The 24,362-nt window shown below is 41.0% G+C and overlaps 2 protein-coding genes across 2 annotated transcripts in view; one reads left to right on the top strand and one right to left on the bottom strand.

Annotated features, from left to right (window-relative positions):
- meis1b (Meis homeobox 1 b) overlaps positions 1–4,599 on the top strand; it is a 98,372-nt gene extending 93,773 nt beyond the window's left edge. The window contains exon 13 of the mRNA XM_022212075.2: positions 2,659–4,599. The gene's annotated coding sequence lies outside the window, so the exon portion shown is untranslated. The remainder of the gene's footprint in view (positions 1–2,658) is intronic.
- slc17a5 (solute carrier family 17 member 5) overlaps positions 1–24,362 on the bottom strand; it is a 950,640-nt gene that overhangs the window by 304,555 nt on the left and 621,723 nt on the right. The window lies entirely within an intron of this gene.

Raw genomic sequence — 24,362 nt, 5'->3', positions numbered from 1 at the left:
GACAAAAAATGGAAGATAAATGCGCAAAAAAAAAAAGAAGAATGAGTACCTCAGGGGGATAAGAGGAGAGACTGCCAAGTGGAAGGTAGCAGGATTGAGACCCACCACTGGTGTTTTTCTTTCTTTCTTTGTCTAACTTTTTCAAAAAATTAAAGAAGGGTCAGGTCTTGAACCGGCAGCTCCATAGGCAAACCCTTAACTCACTGAGCTACAGATCAGACAAAAATATATAATTCCGTCATCCCTTTGACATCGTAGTTTCCAATTGACCACATGGGTGGAGCCAAGGCAGAGTCTGGGTGGAGTCAGGGTGGAGAGTGGGTGGGGAGGTGGGTGTACTAAGTGTGGTCCAGCATAGAGGGGTGTTTTGTGGGTTTTTAAGGCTGATAATGAGTATTAGTGAGACATTTGGAGGAGATATTCATTTGCAGTATGGTCAGGAGTGAAAGTAGTTTTAAATTCTTGCCGGTACTATTACTAAAACCCTCGTCTCGTTCTAACTTCCTGCATATTAAAATAGCAAAGTCAAAACACAAACAAATAAAAACATATTATTATTTTACTGTAGGCCAATGGAATAGGTAGGAATTAATAACACTTGAAAATACAGTAAACTTTTTGCTTTAATTGAAACACTGACAAACACCCAGAATACAGGCTCTAAGAACAGACATGAGGTCATGAGCAAACACTCAGAATGGAACTAAACATCAAAACACATCACCTAAAAGATTTTCCACACAGGCCTGAAGTAGTTATAGTAGTAGTTAGTTTCTGATTTTCTGTGGTAACCCTTCTTCGGTGTCCCTGCCGTTTCTTTTAAACAAAGAGGTTATTTTCCTCTGCATTATTACTTTGACAAAAAAAAAAAAAACTTCACTGTTTTGTAGTGCTTCTCTCCGATTTTATTTAAAATATGCATCTGTCGATGATAACCGTTGAAAGTTCTCTGGGATGTTCTTCCTCCTCTCTTCTTTTAGGCTGATGGTTACCTTCCTCTTCATGGTTTACTGTCTCCTACAAGATTCACACTGACCTCGCTCTGTTTCTTCTTTGATAATCTTCATTATTAACTATGATACAGTCTTATGTGTACAACTTCAAGCTTGAAGACGTTCTTAACATGTAAACGTTTTTTGAGCTGTACACTAAATGATATGACTGTACTACGATGAAACACATCAGTGTTGGTGTTATTATGACCTTGGCACCAAATTTCCAAAAACCAGCATTAAACAAGCAGGATGTAGCTTTCAAACAGTGCATGGAAACCTTGTGTGACTGGAGCTTTAGTTACACTTTAATGTCCTGTAAAGTCTGAGTCAATGTGTGTCTTTTGATTTAGTCTGTTTTCAGAACCAGGGTTGCAATTACCAAAAAAAAAAAAAAACGTCCACAGCCAATCCCCCACCATCCTTCTGCGGCTGTTCTCTAACGTTAGCTAGCTACATAAGTAAAAAATGAGCAAAGCCCAGGCTCACTGGAAACCGTGGCTCGTCTCGCAAGCAAACACTTGATGTGAACTCAGACAGTATTAGCGTTTAATACACTGTGTACAGTTATATTACCGTGTGGTCTGGCCCGTCCTAACTGGTGTCCACATGAGGAGGGTCATGTCGCCTCCTATCTGTGGCAGCTTAGACTGTACGGTATGTTACGTCTACATGGTGCATTCAAAAGCACTCGGACATCTGAGTTTTGCTCACTATTCGTCCTTTCTGGACTTTTGCTCTTGACGGTCAGCCCCAAACTTTCATATACATATTTTTGAATTAGATCGCTCAAGTCTGGGGTGGCAGCCACCCTATGCCACCCCGGTAGATCCGCCCCTGGTAACATGAGTCTGCTTTCTGAAGTCTGGTGTGATCTATTGTTGTATTTAATGAATGATTAATGACATCTAACTCATTCAATAGTTTTATTTCACAGTTTAATGCTCTCTGCTCCTCTGGTGAACGACAATATACCAGCTTCCTCAGACGTTAATGATATTTGCAGAACTTGACCCGTATGCGTTCATACAGAGGACATTTCTTGTGCATTTGTTTAACTTTATAAGTAAAGAGTAAATATAGATGTGGTTTCTGTGCTGCCAGGTGAAACTGTGTTGTCACAACCAAGCCAACTAAAGTACATTTGCGTTTCCCCACTGTAAGGTAAAACTGCGAGACTTCCGGTTAAAAAAAAAAACACACAAAGTCAAGGCATAAATCAGCAACAAGACCTTCTATGAGACAGAGGTTTGCATCCTGAGTGAGACGATACATCTTGTGTTTAAGTTTCCTTTTCATTCATTGTTTACTTTCATCTTTCACTTGCTCTTCTTGGAAGTTTAGGCACCAAAACTATGTGGTTAGGTTTCAGAAAACATCATGGTTTGGGATTAAATATTCACAACACGCTTCTACATTTTCTGAGTGAACGGAGTGACGAGAGCCATTGTAGAACTGAGAATGTATTTTAGTCGTATCGAAATCTAATTTTTGAGACGGAGTTGGCTCAGCAGAAGTGATCATCTGATGGTGGATGTGGTTATAATGGTGATAGTGTCAGTGAGAATGAATCGTCTCTCTGATCATCCATGCTCCAATCGGTTTGCTGAATGTTTTTGGGCTTAAATAAACACGGACTAACCGTTCCAACCTTCTCTCCCCTCAGAACTGCAAGGCAAACCAGGGGGATCATGTGTCTCACAGAGGACTATGGAGCTTGAGATTGGGACTCACTGACTTCCTCATGACAACAACAACCAACAGCAGCCCCTCTGTTCACCTCCAGGACCCAACAGCGCTTTATTCGGCCGACATCTGCAACACGGAGACCATCCACGACTGCCTACAATCCTCGTCTATGCGTCCAGAAAAGGTGACGCCTAGATTAACAAGTCCGACGAATCCCCCCCCCCCCGGTCCCGACAGACTCCTGCTTCTTCTGTGGCGGACACTAGACTTCACCCCCACTAGGTTCACATGGATTCCTCCGTTCAAGTGATTGTGATTGCGAGCATCGATGACACACCAGAGACACATTGGGTCGCTCGCCTGAACCTTCGGTGAACGTGGCGCCCGATGATTCATTCTTGACTCTTTGGCAAACAAAAACAGAGACTTCCTTGGAGGAGCGCTCCACTCTTTGGGACGATGGAATTGGACCAAAGAGAAGCCAATGTCTGTATCTGACAGGACACTAACAAAGCAAAAAGAGGTGCCCTTTAAAAAAAATATAGTGGATTGAAACCTGGAAGGAGGGAAAGCAAGAGAAAAAGAAATTAAAAGTATAACTATATCAAGCCCTAGTTTGGGAAGCAAGTGGAGAAAGAAAATATACTGTATACTGTTGTAAAATTACGCTGGACTCTCACAAGAACTGGGAATTTAAGTATTGTAAATGCTATTGTATTGTTCTGCATATTATGTTGTTTCTAATAGATTTTTTAAAAAAAGGATGTGAACTTTTTTCTCTTTTTTTCTGGTTTCTTTCCACACTGTGTGTGTGTGCGCCGTCTCTCCATCAAGTTTTACCCCCCCCCCCCTTCCATCCAGTCACTGCTTTTTTAAAGGAAAAAAAACGTGAATAAACGAACAATTGGATCATTTCTCGCAGGCCTTTTTTGAATTGTAAAAGAGAGCGTGATATCCTGTTTTATTTCTGTTCACAGCCCCTTTCCTTACATGCAGGGTGCGGCTAATTGTATTACTGTTGCTTTTGTCTACACCTTGTAACTCCAATTTTGGTGATTTTTTGATATTTTCATATCATTTTATTATATGCTTCTCTACTGGTGGACAGTTTTTAACGGCATAGAGAAACGACCTGACCGTTCGGGGTCGTCGGCACACTGACCCCGAGCTAAACACAGTTTCTAGCGGCTAACATTTTGGATGTTTTTTAATCCGATTGTCCGTTTTTTTAAAATTTTATTTCATCCATTTTGCATTCATGAGGACGTAACGTAGGTGTCGACATGGCCAGATACACAACTCCGGTCAAAGCTAACAAACAATCTAAAAAATTTTAAAAATTCACCGTGGATGGGGAACTGCGAGTGTGTGTCCCGCAAACATGTTGCTTCCTGTTTTTCTCCATGTGTGTTTGTGATCCAGGGGCCTCTGAAAGCCTTTTCCAGTGTCTTATTGATGTGTTTTATGTCACATGGCTCAGCACTTGCATGGCCAATGGATTCTCTTCCCCTCATCGTTTGATGCGGCCTGATAACAGGGAGAGGCAGAGGCTATATGGGAAAACACCATTTATACCACAGTCCATTCATTTTGATTTAACCAGATGATGTAATGCTGATCAGCAGACAGGGGAGAATGTAAAAGTCACTGTGTGTGTCCATGTGTGTGTGTGTGTGTGTGTGTGTGTGTGTGTGGCAGTATGCATGTGTGGGGGAACATGTGTGTGTGTGTGTGTTTGTGTGTGTGCATACGTGCTTGTGTGTGTTATCAATGCTTCCATTATCCATTGCTTCAAACATGTATTACGCACATCTTTAAAATTCCTTTGAAGACAAGTCATGATTCTTATGCTTTTCCTTTGAAGGGTATATATGTACATCTGTGTTGTAAATAAATACTTTTTGTTCAAATAACAGAACTCCTAACTAGTCTCAAATGATATTCCTATATGCCTCATATTAAACAGACACCGAGACAAAAAGCAGGTTAAATGAGCCACAAACACGTTTCAGAAAGCGGCGCTGCGTTTGTACTTAAGTCAACCTTCCTCCCATTGCTGCGTAAAATGTGCAGCTAATGAATGCGTTCTGCTGTAATTTTCTCACACATAGAGGAAGCGAGGAGACAAGGGAGGGGGGCTCGGCAAGAAAGCGAATTATCCTTTCATTTAGCATTAAAATTCATTTAGGTAAAATTGCTACAAACGTGTAAATGGGAAGATTAGTTCTCCCTCACGCCTTGTTGCCCGCAGTCAAAGGGCTCCGCTTGAAGCGCGGCGCGCCGCAGCCGAGGTTGTCTCCGGGATGCACTTCAGGAGGCAGAGCCCGAACCGAGGAGACGAGAGCAGAAGAGCCGAGCGAGTTTTGTCTAATTGATACATTTCGGAGAGCAGCCCCCTGAATCCCAAAGTCAGCGTCTTGTGTTTTTCTTTTTTCCAAACCAGCGAACAAGAGCGAGTCTGTTTTATCCATAACAATATGCGCGTATAAATCAATACTCTGCCCCTCTTTCTCTCTCTATCTCTCCTCCGAGCAACTATTGTGTTTTTACTGCCTCTGCCGAAGTGAATGCTATTTACACTGAAGAAGAAGCAGAAGAAGAAGAAAAAAGACACGCTCTTAAAAAACCCAGGCGACGTTTTAATTGCTTCGCCTCTCCACCATGGCTGGAAAATCCGAGGCTGTGAAATGTGAATTCCTGAGCCTGTGGCCGCTGGGAGCTGTGGAGACAGAAGAGAAAGCCCATGCTTGACTGCCCTCTTTAGGGAAGCCTGGTAACTGTCCGGGGCAGGGATGCTTGGAGATGGCGCACAGAACCACGTCTCCTTTTACGCACGGACGTAAAACGCCCCAAAAACGCGTTAGAACGTTTTGTTAAAAGTGGAAAAGTTCAGATGAGCTACAAAGAATGTGTGGATGCAACGTAGGAGACAACTGCAAAAATATATATTCTGAGGAAACGTGTGTTTCTAGAAAAATATATAATCTGACTTTATGTTTAAAATGGAATCAAATGTTTCCTGAAATTATTTTTAAAAATGTGCCGCATGCGTAAAAATACCTGCTAGTGAAAATTCATATCAGTAAATAATTTTAAAGAAGAACCAAAGCCTTAAAACAAAACACACACCTGACTTCCGTCTACTAGAACAAAACAAATTGCATTTGATTAAAATAAATAATTGAAATAGTTTGCATTAATTTGCCTCAGATCATTGAGATTTTTAGTGTTTTTACAAATATTTTAAAGACTCGGTGAGTGTTAAATAATTACAGGTGATTATACACATTTGTCAATAAATAAAGGCAGTTTTTCATTATGAGCACTAGTGCAACATCTACTCTATTTTATCAAACGTAAAAACATTTAATTCTGACGGTTCTGTATATTTCAGAGCGGTTTTGTCACAGCTGACCTATATTTCAAACTGCTGAGGTGTGAATGTGATTTGTTTTTTTCCAGTGTCTTCTGCGGTTTAAAGCAGTTCTTACGCACAAAGCAATATGAATTTTAACTTGTGCTAATTTCGAAAACTGAAAATGAAATGAAATGAAAGCTGGCCTAACCGCTCCTCTTTGTCTCCCAAACGCACGCTGACCGCGGAGTGAACTGTCAGAGTAATGAATGGAGCAGAAATGTGCTCCAGAGCGGTGGAGGTGCCCGGACAGGCCTGTCCTCCTCCCACGGCGCAGATATGTGTGCGCCTTTATGGCTCAAACTGGGGACTTGGACAAGTAAACGTGCGCCTCTTGCTCCGTCTTAAAGCACAAGCCAAGACAAATCTCGGCGGCAGTAATGTTTGTAGACTTATTAATCCAAAGAACCGGATTATTACGGGTTGCTCAACACCGTGGCCTGCCAGTTAAATCTGCCTGTTAATACTTCAAATACTGAGTTGATTTTATCTTTATTTTATTATCAATTTTCGGCAGCTGAAGCCTTCACGCGCAGCAGTTTGCACATTTTTGTGTCATCCACCAGTTATCCATGCTGATGTCTTATTTCTAAAAATTAGGTTTTGATTGTATTTTGTCACAACTCTAATATTAGGTTTTTTAATTTCGGTTCATTAGCTTTAAAAAATAAACGTAATTAAAATTGCGTGTAAAGCCTTCAAGTGACACAGACTAACCGAAGCACTGCACATTATTATGCTCCTTTTTCCCTCCTCTAAAAAGAGAAAATGTAAATGTTGGCTATAAAATGTACATTGATTATTTAAAACCGGTTTGCGTTAGCTCCAACTTTCACATTTATTTTAAGGGTCAATTCGAGGGAGAAAAAGACTCACGAAGCAGCGAAGTACAGATGTGACAGCAGCACCAACAGGACAGTTCTCCATCAGTTCCTCATGCCTTCCAAAGCTAAAATCATTACACAGGAAATACACATACAGCCAAGATGACATGTCAATATGTAGCTGCTTTATGAAATCAATATAAATGATTTTGGGGTGTCCAAAAGCTTCACATGACAAACTTTCCAAAACCCCCACCAAAAAAAAACTCCACCTTCAAACGTCGCGTGGCAGCTGGTTTTGAAACAAAAGGAGGAGAAAAAAAAGGAGGGAGAGAAAGCAAAAAATCTGTTGGTGGGTAGAAAGAAAAAGAGAGGAGGACTGTTGAGCGGGGGCCATTTTGGATGTCATCTGTCTCCTTGGCGACGGGGCCCCGGCCCTCAAAAGCCCCTTGGGCGCACGGATTGTTTGAGAGGAGCCCGCTATTTTCTGCAGCATCATTTATCACTGTCACCACATAATGATTCCCCTCGCAGCTCCTTATTGATGTTTGTAATTGCATTATCTCATAAGGGGGGATGATCAATGGAGCCGAGAGGAGCATCGAGGGGTCAGGAGATGCAGGATTGCTGTTTGTCCATTTAATGCAAGCAGGCTCTCATTATCTGCAGCCTCTCCGCGTTTCAGGGCTAAGTAACGTTTGGTCTGCTCTCCTCTGAGGCTTTACGAAGAGGAAGAGGAAGGAGAGGAGGAGAAGGAGTAGGGAACGTTTCATTTGTTTAACCCCAAGCCACTGCAGATAAAAAAATGCAAAGGAGAAAGAGGAGAGTGAAAGTAACGTGATTAAGTGTTATGCTATTAGTTCCATTAAGTCTGAGAAACGAGATTGTGAATTAAAGCGCGCAGCTCTGGGCTCTGGAGCATCCGTCTTCAGTGGTCATATAACTTGTGATGATTAAACATATCTGTAACAATCCGCCCTCTTTGCTTTTAAGCCTTTAAACTGACCCTATGTGAACGAGGAGAAACTAATAAGGATTTCCTGATTTTATTTTGTTCGCTCCACGGACAGATTTGGTGCATCAGCCTTCTGCAGAGGTTCGTGTTGGGGGGGGGTGGGGGGTGAAGTCATGAGATCCAGTTTCAGAGCCCGACTGAGGCCCCGCGTCAAACAAAATGCGATACTCCCCCAATCCAAAGGAGCAGAAGGAATACCGGCGTAATTACTTTGACGTGAGTAATTTAAGTGCCCCCAAAAACCTTTACGCCGATCTCTTATCACTTACAGGAGGCACCCCGGCGTCCTCAGATTCTATTAAGAAGTTATTTTCATTTTTTGAATTCACTCAGTTTGAGCCACAGTTTTTATTTTATTTTATTTGAGCCGAATTTAGTCTGAAAATTAATGATTAGTTTTGAAAGAAAAAGAGGATGAGAGGTTTTAAAAGTTTCTTTATTCCTCCTGCTTCTGCGCAAAAAAATCTAAAGTTATCTGGAGAAAATTAGAAGGGACTAAATGTTGCATTTATTTCAGAGCTCTTAGAGAAACGGTTCTGCAGCATAAACCGTGTCTCGGTGTGATCCTTCTTATTTAGTTTCAGGCTGCGGCTGCTGCTGATGCTCTGCGATCTTGCAGTGAACGCTTCGCGCGTCATGGCGCACAAGAGGGGCCTGTCAGCAGGTATGAGAGTGGAAATGTGGGCCAGGAGTTAGACACACGCGTACTAGTGTGTGATAGACGCAGGCAGCGACAGAGTCAGGCTCGGGCAGATACAACAGGTAAACAGGGGAGCCACCGGTTTGTGGAGAAGCAGAGCAGCAATGTGCAGCTCGGGGATGTCTTGTGGCCGCGCGGTGTGTTTCTCCACTCTGCAGCTTATGACCAGAGACATCCGGTGCTTGGGATAACATGCTTTTGGCCTCGGTGTTTTCCCTGCTCTGCTCCTGCTGCGGGGAGGAGGGACGCCGCTGGCAGCGCACCTTTCCAGCGGAGGGAAGCAAACCGCGGCTGGTTCCTAACCAGAGATGTTTCTGTCAGCACCTTCCTGAATATCCTCCTCTCTCCTCTAACTCTCTCTCTGGAAGGTCACCTTGGCAGCACCAGGCAGGGAAGGAGAGCCAGAGGAGCAGGGGGCGGGGTCAGCTCCCAGCAGCTCACCTGGTGAGGCCGGATCCAATAATAGACCCTCCCCCCCTCAAGTACAGCTCACCAGAGCCCATATACCCCCCTATAAGCCCACCTGCCACTGCCCACAGGTTTATTCTTGCAGCTCCTTAAAAATAAATACTTATTTACAACAATCAATCCCTGCTCTCCATTCACTGTCTATTTCTGCAGAGTTGTTCTTTCCTTAAGACAACAGAAAGTGGCTCAGCTGTTCTAATTCTAAGTCCCAAAAGGAGAAAATGACCACTTTCAGGAGAATAGCGCCATTGTTTGCGTGTTCAATTAAATAAAACATCAGAAAAATATCTCTGAATATATACTTTTTTCTTCTATTATTATTATTATTATTATTATTATTATCAGGCTCGCTACTGTGCGTCTTGACGCAGCCTCGTCCTCATTAATCAGCTCCTGTTTGTCCGCGCTGCTGAGTTTTACTTGAACTCCGCTGTTTCTGCGCCTCTCCTTCACGCTGTTGCGGCGCTGAGCGGCTGCTTGGCCTCAGAAAGTAAACAGCGAGGAAACAAGTCCAGACAGGACAGAGGGGCTGAATTCCAGCCACAGCACCAAACTGATAAAGTTCTGGCCCCGAGCCACGTCTTTCATTAGTTTATTTATACGTGGAGGCTACTTCACATTCATCATGCAGCCGATCTGTGCTCTAATCTCCAAACGTGCTCAGGGTTGGTTCTTCAGGGGCTTGCTGGGATGGGAAAAGTACAGAAAATGATGCGTTTTTGATCACTGGCACAAAGGAACGGTCAGTTTATGGTTGAATTCAAAGCAGCTACTTGTTAAATCACTGCAACCCGGTGAGCTGTAACGTCAGGAGATAATATGTTAAAAGGGTGAATAAGAGACTGAAATATTTGACATTTTTGTGATGTTTCTACTAGTCAGAGCTGGCAAATACCCCATCCTGCATATCTGAGAGGCACAGGAGGTGCTTTTAATTGGAAATAATCTTTTATTTTAATATTAGAGTCACATTTTTTTGAAGCAGAGCTACATTTGCATCAGAAATCTCTCTCTCACTGCAGTAATTGATGGAGCATGGAAGCTGTGAATGTGTCACATATTCATCAGCCTCACATCAGTGATGGGTAACAGAGAAATGTCAGCTCTCTCACCCTGTCAGCCGCTTTCCACCCTCCAACTGTGACAACCAGCGTCTTCATCTGGGCTGTTGTTTTGTCTCCTGCTAGAGATGCAGCTTCAAATGCGGGTGTGAGTCCAGAATGAAAGCAGCTTCGACCTCGTCACTTAATAAACGCAGCCTCAGCTCAGACCTAATTAGTGGAGGTGGACGGATCAGCAGGACCAAACTACACATTCAGAGGGAAGAAGGAAAACATGCGGCGTTCTGCAGCAGCCCATTTCCTCTCCGTCCCCCGTGATTCAACTTTCTTTACACTTTTCTCTAATTAGGTAAAAGTTTGATTACTGGAAGAGTTGAAACGAGTTCAGACTCGAGTGCTCGAGTTTTCAAACACAAGTTGAAGCATAAGTAATTTCTTCTTCTTCTTCTTTCTGTATTGTTTCTCATGTAGTTAGCGTCTCCCAGGCAACAACGTTTTGCTTCTGTTGGGATGTAATTGTTGATCCGGTTGTGATCTCGTGCTCCCATTTCAGCCCAGCCCACTATTTATAGCATTTTCAAACTTCCTTTGTCAAAAAATAAAAAATTTTTAAAAATGAAGCAATCCTGATGGCAGCAAGCTTTTAAAATGATATCCTCAGTGTTTGAGATCTGGATCAAAGAGGGAAAACATATCTTTAAGCTAACATTACAGTTAAAAATGCTGTTGTCATGAATAAAGTAAGATAACAGATGAGGACATAGAACAGTTCTGATGAAAAGTAACGAAGGTGGTCCAGTGTTTCCTCAGCCCGTCCACCCACCCTGACCTCCTCCCTACATGTTCCTCTAAAGCTGCCTCACTTCTTCTGATTTTATCAGAATTACTGAGGCCACTAGAAGGCGTCGCCACAATTAAACCCAAGTATGGGTTGTAAGCTGCTTGCGAAAACTACCTGTGCTGTTTTTTTTCTTGAGTTAAACATGTTATCTGGTGAAGGACTTTAATTAATTTACTAGAAATCCGTCCAGTGTGGTGGTTAATCGTTAATAAACAGCAGAAACATGCACTTCTTTTCCGTGTAAAAAGCAGATAGCTGCCCGTTCGTACGAGAACAGCCTCGCTCCCTCGATCGCTCACAGCCACATGGCATGTTTAAAACTTTCCTCCACACCAATCTTCCGCTGCCTTTCCTCTAAACCCGGGGATCTCATCGCACAATTTACAAAGCAAATCTGAGCTGAGGGCAGAGAGCGAGAGGAGCCCCGACACTCTGCAGCGGCGTTACGTTCAGCCGAGGCACAATTTATGGACCATGGACAGTTTATAAGAAGCAATGCAGTCTATCAGAGCAGGCAGGCGAACTGAGGACAGGGGAGGGATGGTTTCCATGCAGGAAGCTGTGTTTTGGAATAATATACGCCATGATAAAGATGTTTCCCCTGTGACGCAGAGCAGCAGGGAGCACCGATGGCCACTTACTATTCCAACCAAATATGAAGGAGAGGCTCTGAGCTGCCATGTTTTTCTTTTTTCTCCTGTGAACCGCTGAGATGTTCAGACTGTTGTGCTTGCCGCTGCTTTAGCTCAGTTTCCAAATGCAGTTCTTTCGTGGCTTTTGAGCCAGGAGGTGATTGATGATCACTGAAAAGAGCGTGACACTGACGGCTAGGCCAGTTTAACCCTAAAAACTGTCACCTTTTCTACATGTTTACTTGTACCTGGAGCTGCCAACATTTACGAAAGAATCATATTTGTCCCCAAATGATTCCCTGCAATCAAAAGAACTTGTATTTTCTTCATTCAGTTTCCTACTCTAGCGCTTTGAGCGATCCTTAAAACTTTCCATGAGTTCATTGCTCCAAAGATTTGTCAAAAAAAAGTTACTTGCCAAGATACAGAATGTCAGAAGTGTACTAATAATAGCTGGAGATGGAGCTGTGCGAACATGGTAATAATAAGAATATTGTCGGCTCAAAATAAGCCTGATATAATTTATAATGCCCCGTGACTTGTGATGCAAGAACCAACATAAAACACTTCTTTCTTTCCAATGAACTCTAAGGATGAAACCCTAAACCCAAATAATCGACTTTTATTGCAGTCCCACATGATTATGACTGTCAAGTGACTTCTGGAAACAGCGACAGTAGAGACGGGGCCTCTATGTGACAAAAATTAGAACGGCTGCAGGAAAAAAAACGGAGAAACAGCCGGAACAAAAACTGACAAAAACTTTGCTCGCAGGCCTGACATCTGTCGCGGCGCTGCTGTCATGAGGACGGCTTGTTATGCAAATGCTCGACGCGGCCCCACGAGACGCCGGGCTGCAGCGAGGACGATCACACACTCGTCCATTCAGCCATCATGTGGCTTCTTAAACAATCCCGTGCTGGTGTCTGTGAGAGAGGCAAATCTTCAATGAAAGGCCCATTTTTCCTGAACTGGTTTTAGGTTGTATAACGTAGCTTAGGGGGAAGGATGAACCGCAAAGTGGGGGACACCAGAGCGCTGAAACACAACTCCAAAACATCCAAGTGTTTCCATCATGTGCTGCTGCTGATGTCAGTGCAGGCTGTTTATGTAGGCTGCATGTGGAGATATCAAACATATCCATCTGATAAGAGGCCTGAAAAAGAGCTGCAGGCCCCGAGACGTAACGCACAAAAAGCACTCTCAGGCCTCGACACATGCATGCATCACACACCCCCAACACACACACACACACACCCCCACACACACACACACCCACACACACACACACACACACACACACACACACACACACACACACACACACACACACACACACACACACACACACACACACACACACACACACACACACACACACACACACACACACACACACACACACACACACAGCAGGTCTGCAGGTTTCACATGAAAAGCTTTTAGCCGTGCAGAAGCAGCTGAAGACATGGCTATTGTTAAGCTCGGTGATGGATGAAGCGGAGGTATGTTAGTGTTAGCCGGCTAAAACACAAGCTGAATTTATTAGGCTGTGGATGAGCGGGGTCGTCACCTCCAAATGGAATGCCAATGAGCCAAATACAATTTCATGGTAAATAAGAAGCACTTGTGTGAGAAGGTTGATCTCAGCAGTGTGTGTTTGTGTGTGTGTGTGTTTACATGTGAGGATGAAAACTGGTTTTAAAGATTCAAAAAATACAAATATCCACCTCTGAGAAAACAGCAGCCGGTCTGAGGAGGAGATAAGAAGGTTGCCTGGTGTCCAAACCCGTACATTAGGAAAACTTTCTCCACGAGAATCTGTGTAACATCACCATTTCCTACTGTCAAATACAGATTAAATATATGTAGTATTGGAAGAATCTCTGCAGTATATAGATATGTTCCAGAGGAATCCATGCAATATGTGACGAACCTGTACAAAAACAATAATGCTAACGTATATTTCTTGTTTCTTTTTTTTTTTTTTTACTAATGTTGCCTACAGTTTTGCACTTTTCCCCTTTGTGTCTGTAACATTACAAACTCCCCCATTATGGGATGAATGAAGTCTTATTAAGATAAGCCATTTAAATATTATTTGTCACACTGAGAAATATTTTTAATGAAACATTTCAATTTAAACACCGAACATCACACGCTATTTTCGACATCACTTAAGTAAGTAGATGACTTGTTTGTACGGCTGTACGAAGATTAAATTGTATAACGAACATCAGCACGACACAGCAAAGTGATTTAAAGTGAAGTAATGGAATCAACAATAGTGACAGAATGCAGCATATGAACAAAATTTTAAAAAGGATGAGGATGAAGCATTTGTAAAACTAAATACATTCATGGATTCTGCTGCAGCTGCTTAATATGACGGAATAAACAAAGTAGAAATATGCAAGGTAAAGTTAAATATTCACAGTTGTTGTTTTCTGAAACATGTTTATCCCAAAAATCTAACTAAAAGATCCTAAAAAAGTTGGACGTAACGTGGATTTAAAGTTATTAAACCCCTAAAACTCATCTCTGTGGATCAAATTTACACATTTAAAACTCTTTTTTTTCCATTAAAATATCCCTTTACTACCTTAAAATGGTTTAGATGCAACTTTACAGTGTTGTTTTCTTGAGCTCTCCCCACACCTCTCTAATCACTGCAGCTCAAGCACACCAGCTCACCTTGGATTCTGCTCAAACACTGTAAAACTACTGTAAGCTGCACAATGACAGGTTGGAATATTAATTAGCCACATATGATAGAGACAGAAACCGATTCTGGAAAAGAATATTAATACAGAAAGTCGACAGGATTGGTTCCTTGGATTGGTGACGAATGAAATCCTGGGAGTCTGAATGGGTCATTGGTATGCTGCAGTTTAAGGGTAGAAAAGGCTCAAATACGGCGCTGACTACTGATTTAGCTCCTATCATTTAAAACATCATAAACAAAAACACAAGCAAAACTGTAAACAAGGTAAAAAAACTAACAACAGCTTGGTTTTCATTTCTGCTCATCAGTAGTCAGAGTTCATTTTTTAGCAGAATCGATGGTAAAGCAGAAGATTCTGTAAATAAAGGCTTCACTGCATATTCTAGTCCTGAACGATCAACACATTTGGCTTTCTGCTGACCTGCACTGGGTGGTTGCAGCTCATCTGGGACCACTGTGGAAGAGCAGGTGACTAAACAATGTTTCTAATCTTCTAGCTGCAAGGCGACGGTGCTAACCATCGGTCCACTGTGCAGCCCTGACTCATGATCCTCCTTAATACTCCACCACTGCATTTAGGGGTTTTTGAGTCTCCTCAAAGATGCGGTGAATGTCAGCATCATGGATAGAAACCAAGCAGCACACTGGATGATAAGCTGGTAAGTCAACCTGGATATAGAGCACTGTGTAGTCAGTTGTTGTGTTTGTCCTTTTTTCCCAGTAAAACTCGCACTAAAATGGAATTTGTCTTTGAAAATATGTGTGTAGCTTGAGTTGCTTTCAGGAGTACAAAGTTAGCCCAAACCACATAACTGTGATAGTGGCATTTATGGGAAAAACGGCCGACTGAAGTACAGGAGGTCCTCGGTTTACGACGTCCTCGACTTACAGCGTTTTGTCGTTACATGGAACTAGTTGATGAGCGGAACGGATGAATACGTCGTCAGGCGGCGCTATCAGACGGCTTTGTTTCCATTCTCTGGTTGTACTCCACCTTGGATTGTGCTGCATTCACTAACTTTTTACCTTCATTATGGCTCCCATGATTAAATCAGACTCTTCTGATGCTTGGAAGAAAAGGAAAGTCGTCTCCATGAAGTGAAATTAGACAGAATAAAACACTGGGAACAAACATGGGTCAATTTCTAAAAACAGGTCAACGTGTTGTAGCGACCCTCTGTGATGAATGAGTGAGACTTTATCTGGTTCTCTGCTGGTTTATTGAACCTTCACACAGGATATTGTGGGCCGTAGCCAATGCCAGAATATCTAGAAAAACCTCATAACTTAGCTCCAGAACAACTAGAAAAACCCCATAACTTAGCTCCAGAACAACTAGAAAAACCCCATAACTTAGCTCCAGAATATCTAGAAAAACCCCATAACTTAGCTCCAGAAGAACTAGAAAACCCCCATAACTTAGCTCCAGAACAACTAGAAAAACCCCATAACTTAGCTCCAGAATTAGCCGCCGTTCCCAGCTCTCTCTACTGCTGACTTTCAGCCAATCAGAGGTGAGCTAACTAAATATGGCGTGTTCACTGACATTAGGTAAATCTGGGACTGAACGATAAACACTGAAACCTAAACATCAACATCAATATCAGTCCTTCACAATATTCTGTTATCTTCTAGTAAAATGATTCATACATGCATGGAAGTCGTTGGTATTCAGGACTTTATGAAGAACTGATCGATATCGTGATGTACGGAACGGATTTGTTTACATTTTCGTCAGAATTCCAACTTATGGCGAAAATCGACTCACATCGATCTGTAAGAATGGAACTCTAACGTAACCCTCCTGTAAACCAGAATTAGCCTTAAAGGGATTTGGGACAATGGGTTATGATGTGAAGTAAAACCAGAAGTAGACAGCAGCTGTTCAGTTTGAAATGAAAAATATTTGAGCTTGCTACTCCTGAAGCTTGTCCAGCCACGATCTTATCATAAAAAAATGAAACAATAGCCTCGTAATGGTAAATTGTGTTTACATTAAGCAAAATCAGAAGTACTCAGAGAGATATTCCAGAGTTTTAGAAGAAATGGGTCCTCGTTTGTCCTTTCATGTTTTAGTACAAAGTCAAGCATGTGAACGATGCCGCTCGTGTTACAGCTAACTGTCTATGTATACGCACTAGTAAAAAGCCATATTTCCACATTCCCATCTATCAGTTAGTCAATCTGTCCAAAAACCAGTGTCATTTCGGTCCACATCCTTTTCCCAGCATTCATCTCTTCTCCCGTCTTGACCCTGAGCGAGCAGGGCAGCGGTCGACCTTGGCTCTCCTCCGTTATGGCAGCGAGCCCGTTAACAGCGGCCATGAGTTGTGGCCTGGCGTTAAACTGTGCTCCAAGCCACAGTCAATGTTTATGTCTACCAATCAAACGCAATGTGTTTATGTTATATGGCATTATGGACAAGAAGGCTCTCTGAAAACACAGAGGCTGAAGACGAGAGGGTTTACGGTCCGTCGAGCAGCAGAGAAAAACGAGTCATCGGGAGGATAAAAAGCTGGTTTGATCATCTGGACACAAGTTAAAGCTGGAAATAAGAAGCAGAATGGGATAAATAAAGGTGATAAGGGGGGATTGGTGCTGTTGGAGATAAATAAAGCACCCTGAGAAAGATTTAGTCCAAAGTTTCTGGGCCATCCTGACAGAAACATGGGGAATTCCAAAAGTCTATTAAAGCTTTGTTCCATCAACCCCAAATATCCACATCTAATTATTTGGTACTTTTACTTTATTTCTCTGGTAAAATCTGCAGACTTCGATGAACAAATCTTGCTAATGACAACACTTATATGTGATTGCTAAAAAGCGCCGCTGTGTTTCACTACAGTTTGAGGACAGTAGCTCTGGCTGCGTGTCTATGGATGCAGATTAGCTGAAACGACTAACAGTTTCCTCCTCAAGCTGTTTTATCCTCAGCACCAGAGCAAACACACACTTAATCCTCCCGGATACAGAGACTTGACATCAATTTGTCCCTGTAGGGGAGGAGCCCCAGGCCAAGATCCAAAACCATCACAGCCTTTCTGCTTCCCGGCCACGATGCCCCTCTCATCTTTATCTTCCCCCTCCTCAAAACATCAGGATAAAAGACCAAATACTCTTTAAAACTTGGTTTAAAATGTGCTTAAGGAAGGCATTTAACACCCCAAACTGCTGGTGAGTAGTGAGCAGAAGAGTCTGGTCTCACTGGGCAGCTTTCCATGAATCAGCATCCACCTACTCACATCACACTGCCGCTGCTAAAAAGTCATCCAAGAGGCCTTTTCTTCATCAAACGCATGGATTTTACTGGTTTAGATCAAACATTTAAGTTGCAACCTCTATTCTAAAGGGATGGGTTGGCATAACAATGCTGCATCAACTTCATACTATTCATAATATAAACTCAAATTTCTGAGTGAGTTAATTGAAAACTAAAATCAAGATAACATAACTCAGTGAAACTGGATTGATAACTAAATTTGTCCTCACTTTGAGTCTGGATTTCAAGACCCTTCTTCTAGCTGGTGAAGACTTTGATTATAAAACAGCTAATTCCCTGAACTCACTGCAGCTTGTTGGTTTAACGTAATTTCATTTGATGCTGCCGTGCAAACTGTTGCACAATTTTTTTTGTTGAGCCCAAACATTGTTTTTTAGAGTCTAAATGCTCTTTAATTACCAAGCGATAAATCCAAGCTATTGTTATCCTTTTATTTTGGCGAGATCCATGGTGATAAGAGGTCACGAACAGTTTTTGCATTCCTCCCCTTTACGAAGAAGCTCATTAATGACAAAACATTCGAATGAGAATAAAAACAAATCCAAGCTGTAAGTTATCTGGATGTCAAACGTGAGAGCTTGTGCTTACTTTCAGAGGGAGAAAAAAAAAAAAAACCTCAAAACTTGTTTTGTTCCAAATCAGTTCTCATTTCCTCCAGCTGTTTTTTCAGATTCTCACCACTTGAGATAATGAGAGGGCACTTACCAACAAGTTTTGGAAAACATCTGGACGCAGGGGTGATATGAAAAATAGCTGACAGAGGGAAGCTGCCTGATGTTGCTTGAAAGATTGCACATGTGAAGCTTTTCATAGAGCAGCTGAATGTGTTCTGCTCCCAGAGTCGGGACACAAAAGAACAGAAAACAGCCAAAAAAATCAGGAGAAAATCATTGTATTCTCTCTTTGTCACATTAATAAGACATAAGGAACCTCAAGACTGAAACTCAGGAGTTCAATCAGGAGTATAAATTCCTTTTTTTAGACTTGTGTTCAGTTAAACACTATGGAACTAAGGTAAAGACTGATAATGAGCAGGAACAACTTTATAAAGATGCTATTCTTTGTTATTATTCTGTGCAAGAATTATTTTATTTGAATGAATGTAGAAAAATGAGACATGCAGAAGTAAAAAAAAAAAGGGAGATTCAGCTCCTATTTTTTTTGCATTCTATTGATATTTTTCTGTTTTAGTTTAAAGCCACACCAGCAAAAACAAATCAATTTAAAATCAATGTGTTCTCTCATCCAAACTTGTTTTCCTCCACAGCAGAAGAGGAAAAGACTGAACACTATAACACATTTCCCTTCTAAGCGTTAATATTGATGCTACTGATGAAAAACATTAGCTTCCTGTAAATAAACACTGGACGGAAAACCCAGAACTTTTGCTACGGGGCACTTTTTTTCAGTGAACTAAAAGGTTTATTCAGACTCTTGGTTGTGGTGTAAAGACCTGCTAAGATTAGGCTGGGGTCGGCAACCCGCAGCTCCGGAGCCGCATGTAGCTCTTTCAGCCCTCTGTTGTGGCTCCCTGTAACTTTGGAAAATAAATTGTTCTGCCTTTCAGGCGCGTTCCAATTTAATATAGAGTTTTATTGTGAAATTACTGCTCTTATTTTGACGTGTCACTCCACCGGATATGCTGCGGTTTTCCCTTGGGACATGAGAGCGCAAACTTGATGCAGAGAAGACGGAGAAGCAACGCATGTAGTTTCACATCGTTTTGTACTCAAGAATGGCAAGCCTGTATATTAAAGCTCCACTCCAAGAAAGACACGTCTGTCTTTGAGTCAAAAGTACTCATGAGTACTAAAGTAAACTACGGATAATTGTCTTGCTCAGTATTTACTCTTTGATAAGGTAACACACATTACTCACAAGAACACGGCCAGCATCCAGGCAGCAGGTCAGAGAGTCAGAGGAGTGTCGTCTTGGAAAATAGGGCAGCGACTTACCGGAGAAAAGTTATTAGCTTAAGATAAATAGATAAATAGATTTTACAAGTTAAATAGACATTTGCAAAATACTGATTTCCAGCTAACATTACGTAACATATGAGGTCCAGGAGCAAAAATGATATTAACCAAGTAGGATAAATATTAGTGGAAGGACACGATTAAAAAAATGAATCTATCTAATTAGAGGCTTTGTAATTAATTAATCACGACTGATTAACAAGGGCATTGAGGTAAAAAAGTGATATATGCAGTGTTGTCTTCATTTGAAATGCCAAAAGGATTTTGCGGCTCCCGGTGTTGTCTTTTCTGTGGGAAACGGGTCGAAATGGCTCTTTGAGTGTTAAAGGTTGCCGACCCCTGGATTAGGCAAACTCATCTTCTGCTATATGAAACGGTGACGGCTGTTTTTACACAGGATTTCTGTGTGCTACTGTACAAAAAAACCTGCTGTAGTCCAGACTGGAAGTCGGCGATGACGCAGAAAACTACACAACAACAACAAAAGGTGACTTTCCACTGCAGGAAGTGCGGTAGGTACCAGATGGTGCGAACGTCTCCAAGAACAGCCCTGCTAAAAGCCTTTTTGGTCTGTCTGTTTCCATATCAGGGGAAGATCTGACAACCTCAATGTCTCCTCTGATTTTCCCAAAATGACAAATAGCATAACACATAGGGAACAGAACAATGCTATGTTAGCCGATATGATTTTATGTCGTTGTTGATGGCAATGTTTGAGAGAAGAAGACTGGTACTTAAAGGGGAACTTTGTTTTTTTCAACCTGGGGTCTGTTTTCATGTCATTTCATACATGTGAGTGATGGAGAAATTAATTTTCGACATAGCTCCAGTATTTAGCCAGGCAGGCAGCTTAGCAGCTCAGCTAGCAGCTCAGCTAGCGAAAAGTATGGGGCAACTGTCCCCCCCTTGTCAAAGTAGGCCCTAAAGTGCTTTTTCCCCACACTGACCGGCTCGGATAGTCTCAACGAGTGTCCCACAATATACTAGAGATGAGAAGTGAACAAAAACCTCCACATTACCTGGCGATCGCTCTTTGTTGTGGTCTGTATCCAAATCTCAGGACGTTAGAAAGCAAATCTCGTTCCTAAATCGCGCGATAGCTCGCGCCAAAACACTGGTGATAGTGCAAGCTAAATACTGGAGCTATGTCGAAAAAGTCATTTCTCCATCACTCACATGTATGAAATGACATATGAAAACAGACCCCAGGTTGGAAAAAAAACGAAGTTCCCCTTTAATAAATGGCGCTTGCTGTCAACCAATCAGCATTCAACTACAGCAGTTACTTCCTTGGAGTTTTGTATTGTCCTCAAAAACGTTTCCGAAAAAGGTTCTACTTCGGGCCGCACTAAAACAGCTCACAGGTTCCTGCAGTGGAAAATGGCTTAATGACGGCACATGAAGGGACAGTCACCACCTGAACAACAGAACGTATGGAGAAGATTTAAGTCTTGCTGCGGTTGATGTGGTTCAACGCTGGAAAAAAAAGATGAGCAGCAGCATCAAAGCAGAATTCAAAAAATTTAAAGAAAGCAAAAAGGTTTCACGAACTATTGTGGAGATTTGTCTGGAGAAGAATGAGGTGGACGGTGGACTCAGCAAATCAAAAATCAGCGCTGAAAACCGTGTCCTCAAAGTGCCTGAACTTTCAGAAAGTACTACCCCCTGAGCAGGGACTTTTTTAGGAAGGCGGGGGTTACAATAATTTCCCTGAAACTCTGTTTAGACACGGAGACATAAAACATGCTGAGTTACACCAAATTTTCTTCATCCCTGGGGAAAATTCCTGTGGTGGAAATGCAGCTCATGACACCCAGAGAAGGGTTTTTTTTTTAGACCAGGAACTGAAACTTACAACCCAACAACTCCATCAACCTGCAAGAAAGTTCGTACCTGATCCTGGATTCTGGCATGTCCTGTTGGTGACGTTTCTGCAGGTTTGCTTACTATCTGCACACGCTGTCCTTTTGTTTATTCCGACCAGTTTGTTATTGCAGAAGGCTAAAATGCCTCACTTCCTGTTTGCCAGAGATTTTTATTCTCAGAAAACAACTACTAAGAATCTGGTGGTTGGAAGAGCAGATGTAGAGACTCACATAAAGCATTTGGCTGAATCACTGTTGTTTTCTATCAGCTGGTTGAAGAAAATAACGAGCGGGACGGATAATACGGAGGATAAAGGGACTGCCTCGCTCTCATTTCTCTCATCTTTCTCTGTCTTCACCATCTGTAAAGTGGAGGCGATAAAACAAAACCAATGCCTTTTCCATTGCTCCCTCTGAAACTTCTCCCATTTATCAAAAACATTTAAAAACATCTGTTTCAGGAAAAAAAATACCCCAAAGTTCATCAGTCAATATATCCAAAAGACAGAGTTGATGTTGTTAAAGTTTTATCATTTTGTCAATCACAGACAGTTGTTTATTATCCTTTGAGAAGATGCCATTACTTTGTTTTTGGTTCGGTATCAATCATTTTCTGATGTATCGGCTTTATCAGAAAGTGAATATCTCATTTTTGTCACAGCCGTCCCGTCTCCGTCCTTCATCAAATCGCTGCTGCGTCAACCCAAAGCGAAATGGATCAATTCTGCTGCTTCCCCCCCTCCTTTTTTTTCACCTCAATTCTCTCCCTCCATCCAAATATTCCTCCATTCAGAGTTGTATGCCACAGTAATAAATCTGCACAAGGTGGTTTGAGGCAGAGTGCTGTAACTCATGTCACCACTGGAGCTAAATCTGAGCACAGCGGACGGCGTGATGCAAGCACGCCGGAGATATACTCAGAGGGATTTATTGTGGCGTATTTCATCTGAGGCAATGCGAGGTCTGTTCAGATGTCTGTTTTGCACTCATGAACCGGGACGTCTTGCAGAGGGGCACGTGTAGAACCCTGTTTACTGTCAGTGCAATGATAAACAGTGTTAGCCGGGGTGCAGGGGAGGAAAACCCCGCAATTTACAGATTCGCCTTATTCAGTTTGCTGTAATGTTATCACTCTATTGTTTACCTATAAAGTCTCTTGAGTATAAACTACTGTTCAAAAGTTTGGGGTCACTTAGAAATGTCCTTATTTTTCTAATGAAGATAACATTAACTGAATGATAAATCCAGTGTAGACATAGTTAATGTGGTAAATGACTATTGTAGCTGGAAACGGCTGATTTTTAATGGAATATCTCCATAGGGGTACAGAGGAACATTTCCAGCAACCATCACTCCAGTGTTCTAATGTTACATTGTGTTAGCTAATGGTGCTGAAAGGCTCATTGATGATTAGAAAACCCTTGTGCAGTTATGTTAGCACATGGATAAAAGTGGGAGTTTTCATGGAGAACATGGAATTGCCTGGGTGACCCCAAACTTTTGATCACTAGTGTATATTTTTATTGTATTTTTTAACTATTTTTTTACTGTTTTTACTATATTTTTTACTGTATTTGTATAAGATATTCACTGTATTTTTACTATATTTTACTATATCTTTTGACATATTTTACCATATTTTTAATAAATTTTTATAAGATATTCACTGTAATTTTACTATATTTTACTGTATTGTTTTGATATATTTTACCATAATTTTGCTATATGTTTACTGTATTTTTGTTATACTTTATTATATTTATTCTATGTTTTTACTGTATTTTTTTACTGTATTTTTACTATATTTTATTCTGTATTTTACTATATTTTTTAATATATTTTACCATATTTTTACTATATTTTTGTTATACTTTATTATATTTATCCTATGTTTTTACTGTATTTTTTGCTCTATTTTTACTATATTTTTTCTGTATTTTACTTTTTTAATGTATTTTACTGTATTTTTATTATACTTTATTATATTTATTGTATGTTTTTATTGTATTTTTACTATATTTTTTACCATATTTTTACTATATTTTTACTGTACTTTTGTTATACTTTATTATATTTATTCTGTGTTTTTACTCTATTTTATTCTGTATTTTACTATATTTTTATATATTGTACTATATTTTTACTGTATTTTTGTTATACTTTATTATATTGTATTTTTGCTCTATTTTTACTATATTTTTCTGTATTTTACTTTTTTTAATGTATTTTACTGTATTTTTATTATACTTTATTATATTTATTCTATGTTTTTACTGTAGCTTTTTTCTAGATTTTCTATTTTTTCTATATTCTTTTTTTTTTTTATTACACTACTGGTCAAATGTTTGGAGTCCCTTAGAATTTTTTTTTTTTTTTAAAGAAAAGCATTTTTTTTTTCAATGAACATAACATTAAATTAATGATAAATCCAGCGCAGACATTGTTAACGCGGTAAATGACTACTCTAGCTGCAAACGGCTGATTTTTCTTTGCAACACAGACTACAACAACTACGACTAGTCTGTTTGGTAATAATGGATCAAAACATACTGATTTGTACAAAGATGATGTTTCTGTGAAAATAGAAACAAAGAAACAAAAAACATCCAATAAGCTGTAAATGTTGTTGGCTTGCTAGCATTGCAACAATGTAGCCAGTAGTCTACCAATGTGCCATTTTCTCATTTTCATGGTTCTGCTATTCCGTACAAAGGCTCAGTTGGTTCCATCATCGTGTCTTTTTTCCCTCTTTTCTGTGGTAAAAAGAACTTGTTAGAAGTTCAGCATTTATTATTAGCTCCTATTTCAACATAATCCATTCGATTTGCCACCGTAGAAACTCAATTCAGTGACATAGAAACCCCACCGCTAACGGCGTT

The sequence above is a fragment of the Acanthochromis polyacanthus genome, chromosome 15 (assembly GCF_021347895.1).
Source record: "Acanthochromis polyacanthus isolate Apoly-LR-REF ecotype Palm Island chromosome 15, KAUST_Apoly_ChrSc, whole genome shotgun sequence".
In the NCBI taxonomy this organism is placed as follows: Eukaryota; Metazoa; Chordata; class Actinopteri; family Pomacentridae; genus Acanthochromis; species Acanthochromis polyacanthus.
This window is presented reverse-complemented; position numbering and strand designations above follow the sequence as displayed.